This window comes from Canis aureus, chromosome 4 (assembly GCF_053574225.1).
Source record: "Canis aureus isolate CA01 chromosome 4, VMU_Caureus_v.1.0, whole genome shotgun sequence".
In the NCBI taxonomy this organism is placed as follows: Eukaryota; Metazoa; Chordata; class Mammalia; order Carnivora; family Canidae; genus Canis; species Canis aureus.
The window spans coordinates 27,316,941-27,322,508 of NC_135614.1; the positions used below are offsets into that span (position 1 = coordinate 27,316,941).

General features: G+C 45.1%; 1 long non-coding RNA gene across 1 annotated transcript; it reads left to right on the forward strand.

Moving 5' to 3' along the window:
- Positions 1 to 559: 559 nt before the first annotated feature.
- LOC144312386 (uncharacterized) lies at positions 560 to 1,175 on the forward strand. The gene is made up of 2 exons (XR_013377844.1): positions 560 to 610; positions 749 to 1,175. It is a non-coding gene; the product is annotated as an uncharacterized LOC144312386 (long non-coding RNA).
- Positions 1,176 to 5,568: the final 4,393 nt, after the last annotated feature.

The following is a 5,568-nucleotide window of genomic DNA, read 5'->3' on the forward strand; positions in this document are numbered from 1 at the left end:
GGGCGCGCGCGGGGCGGGGGCGGGGGCGGGGGCGAGGGCGAGGGCAAGGTGACCGCGGGCGCGCGGGGGGCGGGTGTCAGGGCTCTATCTGCGCGGTGATTGATGGGAGCCGGGTTTGCTGTCAGCCTGTCAGGGCGCAGGAATGTTTAATGTTCTCATTATTGGTTACGCTGTTGTGTATATTTCTCTGTCAGCGCCGCGGACCCAGCTGAACTGGCGGAGCACTTCAAAGGCCTGCGGGTCATTCATCATCCCCCTGACGCTCCGGCAAATGCTCAGCTTCAGCTCCGCGCCAGGGATTTGTTATGACTTGCGCGCCGGCTGACAGACAGGACGGTGGCGGCCGCGGGCGGGGGGCGCGGGCGGGAGGCTCGCGGCCCTTCCGTCTCCCGGGGGCGAGCGGCCGCGCCCCCACCGCGCACCCCACTGCGGGTGCGGCGCGGCCCGGGCGGTGACCCGGGGCGCGGGGTCCCGGCCCCCCCCTGCCCCGCACCCGCTGCCCCGCAGGCCCGGCCGGCGCCCTCCCCCCCTCCCGCTCCTCCCCCTCCTCCCCCCCCCCCCTCCTCTCGGCTGGCGGTGGCGTCTCGAAAGTTGTGCTGAAAACCCAGAGGTTGGGGAAAAAAGCAAAACTTGCAACCGTCCGGGGCCGGGGAGGGGCGGGCCGCGGGGGGCGGCGGGGGGGGGGGAGAGGGAGGGGGAGGGAGGGGGGGAGAGCTGCAGAATATCGGAGCTTTGTTTCCTTTCCCAGGCCGTGACATGATTAATCGTTTTCTTCTGATCTAATTTTGGAACATGAAAAACAGCACATTTGTCTTGAAGAAAAATGATGTGCCGAACTGCGCAGATGGAAATTTCGAGCAATGAGAAAGATTAAAGTGAAACCCCACTCCTTAGACCTAATCATGAGTTGTAGATTATTCTGTCGGCCCAGCCAGATGGTAGCTCTGATTCCACAGCCCCTTCTTATATTAATGAATACTAGACTGTTATATTTGACTTAGGTAAGTGAAATGTCTATCAGAGCTAATGGACTGCCAGCCAGCATAACACATGTTGTACCGCTAAGGGTCCTTGCTGCATTTTTCATGTTTTATACTAATGTAGAACATTTTGTTTCCTACTGTTTTTCATCATTGTCACTGTTTGCTAAATATTTTCACATGGAAGGGGGGGGAGGGAGACAAAGTCATGAGGAAAAAGAACCGCCCCCCCCTCCAAACTTGTGTCCAAAGCTAATTTCCTCCCGTTGGGCTTGGCTATAACTCTACAAGTAAAACAGTCACCCCAAGCAACGCGTACAGGAACTCAATAGTAACGTGATTAAGTTCCTAGTCAACAAGACTACACTGGACTGTATGTTAACAAACCTAATTATAGCCCCGTGGTGATAAATTGGGCCAGGGCCCTTGCTGCACATCTCTGAGGTCATGTCTAGAAGAGCAGCTTGACCTTCTTGTCCCAGGGGAGAGAACGGTCCTGGAGAGGAGTCGCAGGATGGGCTTGGAGGAGGTGCTATACTGGTCCAGTGGTCCTGTGCCTGGGGAGGGTGGGCACAAGCCAGGAGTCACTGCAGAGCTGAAGGTGGGAGGTGATGAGAGCAAGCAGGCCGTAGGCTCTCCTGGATGAGGCTGGAAGGCGGGAGGCTTCAGAGCTGTTGGCACCAACTATGTTGTGAGCAGCATCAGGCTGCTGGAGAGGACAGTGTGCTGTCCCCCAGTTCACTGGTTCCATGTAGACCTCAGGACCTGGTGGCTCACTTTCTCTGGGCCCAGTAGAGGGTGGCTCCTTCTTCCAGATGTCTTGTCTGTGCGCTGGAGAGGCCCCAAAGATCTTGTTGTTCAAGAGGAAATCCTGAGCTACTTGTTTGCGAAGGACCCAACCAAGCCCGGGTAGGACTAGGGTCCTGGCGAAAATGAGTCCTGGAGATGGAATCGGAAAGTTGTTTGGGACAGATGAGATGGAGACGGTGGAGGGATGTCTTCAAAGGATAGTGTCTTGAGGAAAAAATGGGAAGAAGCACATAAAGAGGAGAGACCTGTACAAGAAAACACATGAGAGAGAGACAGAGAGAGAGGGAGGGAGGAAGGCAGAGAGAGAGAGAGAGAGAGAAGGAAGAGAATGCTGAGAAGGAGAGACAGACACAGAGGCAAGGAAGTATAAATACCAACAGGGTGGATGGTCCATAAATTCAAACTCCTCTTGCTCCGGCCAAAATGAGCTCCCTAAAAAGTGAATCTCACCTTTCTTGGCTGTGATTCCTGCAGGAATAAGTTTAAGTGTCCTGCCTGGGAATAGATGGCCCTTCCCACGTACTCCTGGCTCACTCCGTCTCATCTCTCACCTTTCCTTCTCACCCTGCATTTCTGCCCCGTGACCCTTCTCAGGGTTCCGAAGACCACTAGGCTCCGTTGCAACAACGTACTTCTGTCTGTCTGTCCTACTCCCTTCCCTTCATTCCCTGGCAGATGCCTACCCATCCTTCCAGACCCAGCTCTCACGTGCCCTCGCCTGCCCCACGCTCTTCACATTCCCAGGGCATTATTTCATACTCTGGGCCCCCATCATTTCTGTCCCCATCCCTGTGGAAATGTGGGCTGGGCTGCAGGGAGCAATGTATGAGTTTTTGAAGATCTGTCCTTCTACACTTCCTTTCCTTTTCAACTGTTCCTCTGTTCATCCATCTGTTCGCTTGTTCACGTGGCCCTACTGTATTGCCAGGGCTTGTTCTGGGCGGTAGAGGTCCAGCTTTGTACCCTCTTAGAGCTGCCATTTTTGGTACTCTCGGCGTGGGTCTCTTAGTGGGGCTTTTTCATAGTAAGAAATTCGTGTCGGCCACCTCTAATAGTGGGGGTTATTGTAAAATAGTGGCAATAGAGAGGCAAAAATCTCATGGGGACCCAAGAACAGCTGTATAGCTTCTGAATAACCTTTCAGCTTCTGTAGCTGATCATTGGGTCACTCCTGGCCCCTCCCAGGCCCTTAATGCCATTTTTAAGACTTTGTATTGTGGCATAATATACGTGTAGAAAACTGCACCCAAGAACACAGCTCAATGAATTTTCACAAACTGTAACCCACAGTGAGATCAAGAAACAACATTCAGCGCTCCGGTGTCCCCTCTTGTCTTTGTTTCATTTTTAAGTTAAATTCCCACCCCAACTTCCTTCCATCATTTACTGTGACATTTTGATTTCTGTTTTCAGTGGGTTTGTTTTTCTGAACAGCTTTATTGAGGTAAAATTTACATTCCATAAAATCACCCAATGTATAGAATATTACTCAGCCATAAAAAAGAATGAAATCTTGCCGTTTGCAACAACATGGGTGGACCTAGAGGGTATTATGCTAAGCGAAGTAAGTCAGACAGAGGAAGACAAATACCATATAATTTCACTTATATGTGGAATCTAAAAGACAAAATAAACAAGCAGACAGACTCATAAATACAGAAAACGAACTGGTGGTTGCCAAAGGGGAAGGGGTGGGGGGAGGTGAAATAGGTGAAGGGGATTAAGAAGTACAAACTTCCAGTTATAAAATAAGTCATGGAGAGAAAAGTGCAGCATAGGGAATAGAGTCAATAATATTATAATAACATTGATGGTGACTGATAGTGATTACACTTACTGTGGTGAGTACTGAGTAATGTCTAGAATTGTCAAATCAATATGCAGTACACTTGAAACTAATATAACATTGTATATCAATTATATATATAAAAATAATATTTTATTTCTTTATTCATGAAAGACACACACAGAGAGGCAGAGACATAGGCAGAGAGAGAAGCAGCCTCCTTGTGAGGAGCCTGACATGGGACTTGATCCCAGGACCCTGGGATCATGACTTGAGCCAAAGGCAGACACTCAACCACTGAGCCACCCATGCGTCCTATATCGATTATATTTTAATAAAACATCACCATTGTAAGTGAACAATCCAATGATTTTTAGTAAACTTACAGAGTTGTGCAATCATGACTATAATCTGGTTTTAGAACACTGCCAGCTTCCCCCCAATCCTATGGGCCTATTTTCAGTCAATACTGAGTTCCAGCCCCAGCCCTAGGTAAACAGCTTTTACATTTAGGTCTGTGATCTATTTGAAAAAAATACAACTTTTTTGAGATATAATTCACATGCTATAAATTCCATCCTTTAAAAAGGTAAAATTTAGTGGCTTTGATATATTACAATACATTGTGTAAATATCACCGCTATCTAATTCCGGAATATTTCATCACCCAAAAAGGAAACCCCACACCCATGAGCAGTCACTGCCTATTCCTCACTCCCCCAATCCCTAGCAATCATGAATCTACTTTCTCTCTCTGTCGATTTGCCTATGCTAAACATTCCATACAAATGGGATCATACAATACGAGGCCTTTTGTGTCTGGCATGTTTCACTCAGCATAATGTTTTCAAGATTAATCCATGTTGTAGCATCTATGAGAAACCCATTTCTTTTTTATGGCCAAATAATATTCCTATATTACTGCATGGATTTACAACATTTTGTTCCTATTGATGGAGATTTGGGTTGTTTCTACTTTTTGACAATTATGGATAATGCTGTTGTAAACATTTGTATACACATTTTTCTGTGCACACATGTTTTCAATTCTCTTGGATATATATCTAGGAGTAAATAGGATTGCTAGGTCATATGCTAACTCTATGTTTAACTTTTTGACTGTGATCCATTTGAAGTTAATTTTTGTATATGGTGTGAGTTAAGTGTCTAAGTTCATTTTTGTTTTCATATGGGTATCCGGTTTGTCCCAGCATAACTTTTTAAAATCATGAATTAGCACTGGATGTGTCAAAAGCTTTTTCTGCAACTACTGAGTGAGGTATTAAAATCTCTAGTTACTATTGTTTGTTTATTTCTGTTTGAAATTATGTGAATTTTGTCTTTTATTCTTTTAATATGGTAGACTATATTAATTTATCATCAAATATTAAGCCAACCCTACATTCTTGGTATAAACACACTTAGTCACAGTGTGTGTGACCTTTTTTTTATGTTGCTGACTTTAGTTTGCTACTATTTTGTTAAGGATTCTTGCATCTATTTTCATGAGGAATATTGGTTTTCTTTTTTTGTGGCATCTTTGTTTGGCTTTGATTTCTGGCTAAATCTAGCATCATAGAATAATTTGTAATTATTCCTTCCTTCCACTATTTCTTGAGTTTGTGAAGGATTGAAGGATTGGTTTGTAAAGGATATTTGTTTTTCTTAAAATATTTAGTATTTGATTCACTAGTAAATCCATCTGGGCTTAGTCTTTTCTTTGTGGGAAGATTTTTAAATACTCATTTAGTTTCATCTTTCATCATAAGTTTATTAAGATTTTCAATTCTTTTTGAGTAAATTTTTGTAATTTGTGTACTTCTAGGAATTTTTCCATTAATCTTAGTTGTCTAATTTGATGGCAAAGTTATTCATGCATTCTCTTATAATCCTCTTACTTTCTGTAGTGTCGGTAATGATGTATCTTCTTTATTCTTGATTTTGGAAATTTCTATTTTCTCTTTCACTTTCTAGATAGTTTGGCTAAGAATT